Raw genomic sequence first — 1,985 nt, forward strand, 5'->3', positions numbered from 1 at the left:
AGGACTTCTCACTGAGGGTGGGACGGGACCCAACCCGACGATTCCACCCGGCCCGGGGCAGCCAAAAGCGACGTGCGTCGAGGACTCGGGTACCTGCGCACGCGCACGATCCATCGAGGACCGGCGGTGAGGAGGGGTCTGCGGTATCTCAGTAAGGCCGCTTTTCATCGTCTCTGGGACATCTTGAGCACTCGCGGCCAGAGGGGGACCCGGGCCAAGAAAACGAGGTCCCCCCGGGAGCCAGACGCCTCTCAAAGCCCCTCGCCGGGTGGGCGAAAGGGCAGGTTACCGCACCGCTGACGGGGCAGCGGGCAAGAGGCCGGCCGCAGCACGCTCAGCCACAGCCAACGCGCAAGCCAGTCGGGGGAAGGCAGCGGCGCGTGGTGGGCGCTCGTCCCGACGGAGGTGAGCATCCGCGACGCCGAACGCGTCACGGACCGCCCCCGTCCGAGAAAAGCAGGCGTTACCCCCCTTCGGGAACGCCGTCCAAACTTAACCGCCCCCTCTCGACCCCTCCTTTTTCCCTCGAGAGGGCAACCGTAGCAAAACCGAGCACGGGAGGAGCGACGGGGAGCGGGACACGCCGCCACCAAACTCAGAACCGGGCACCTTGTGGGTCAAAAACCCGGAGCGCTCCAGGAGCACCGCGAGGATCGCAACACTGAGCGGGGAGCGTGCACACACCGATCGGGAAGGGCATGGCGACGCGACAGACCGACCACACGTCCCCGGGGGATCGGGGAAGAGGGCCAAATCGGAAGAGCGAAACACGCCGGGGCAGCGACAGCGACCGACGCGTCCCAGAAACCCCCACGAACCACAGGATCAAGTGCGGGAGGGGGGGGGAGACGGGCTCGAGCCGGGTAACCGCACCCCTGCCTTCCACACACCGGCCCCGAGCGGGGCGGGATGGAGAGGCGAGGGGCCCGCTGGCAGAACGAGAAGAGCGGGCGACATCCTCAAGGAATGTCCATTCGCCATGAATGTCCGTCCCTCGCCTGGCGCGGCTTAGGTCCCCGACCCGAAGAGAGCACGAGAGCACCACATCGATCCACCCGGAAACCAAAATTAGGAAGCCGGACATCTGATCGGGGAAGACAACCGGCGTGAGTTCGTCCGACGTGCAAAGCGAACAACGGCGGAATACGGAACTGAACGGGAAGCAACGGAAAAGGAGGAGAAATATTAAAAAAAAAAAAAAAAAAAAAAGCCAGACTTGCCACAAAAGCTCTTTCTGAGGAGAGAAGGAAAAAACAAAACACAAACCGTGCACTCGGGAGGCACAAGCGGCAGAAGACCGGAACACACACAGCACACGGAGAGACTCGGGAACCCAACGGAGCTGATGACTGGGAGTGAGAGAGGAGAGGAAAAAAAAAAAAAAAAACTACCAGGATGGCCAACGGAGGAGCAGCCTAAAGCAGGAAAAAAAACAAAGAGAGCAGGCTGCTGGACGGACCACGAGGCGGCCCTGCTCCTTTTTCTTCCAAACCGGTAGGAGAGGCGACGACAACCGCAGGAGATCGGGAAATGCCTGACACGCAAAAAAAAAAAAAAAAAAAAAAAAAACGCAACAAGCCGAGAGGAAGAAGGCGGCTAGCGAAAAAGGTCGCCCAAGTGAGGGCACAGCACGCAGCTGCAAGCGGCACGGGAGAGCCAACAAGCGAGCGACGGCGCCAGCCCAGCCTCAGAGTCAGAGTCAGGCAACTGCATGCGTTATGCACCAAGAGCAGAGGCAGCAGCCTTAAAAAAGAGGCCATGTCCCTTTAAGGTCTCCAACCAAAGGACAGCGTGTCAGCACAGGCAGACAGCTACAATATGCAGAGATCACAACCACTCAAAGAGACCTCAGGGAGAGGGACAAAATTCACAGGACACAGGGAACTCCTGGAAGTCACACCTAGTGACATGTCACAAAAATGTCACCATAGACAAGAGAACCGGACCAAAAAGGGACAGCTGGTCGACCTGATAACTGTCAAAGG

This window comes from Acomys russatus, unplaced genomic scaffold (assembly GCF_903995435.1).
Source record: "Acomys russatus unplaced genomic scaffold, mAcoRus1.1, whole genome shotgun sequence".
Lineage (NCBI taxonomy): Eukaryota > Metazoa > Chordata > Mammalia > Rodentia > Muridae > Acomys > Acomys russatus.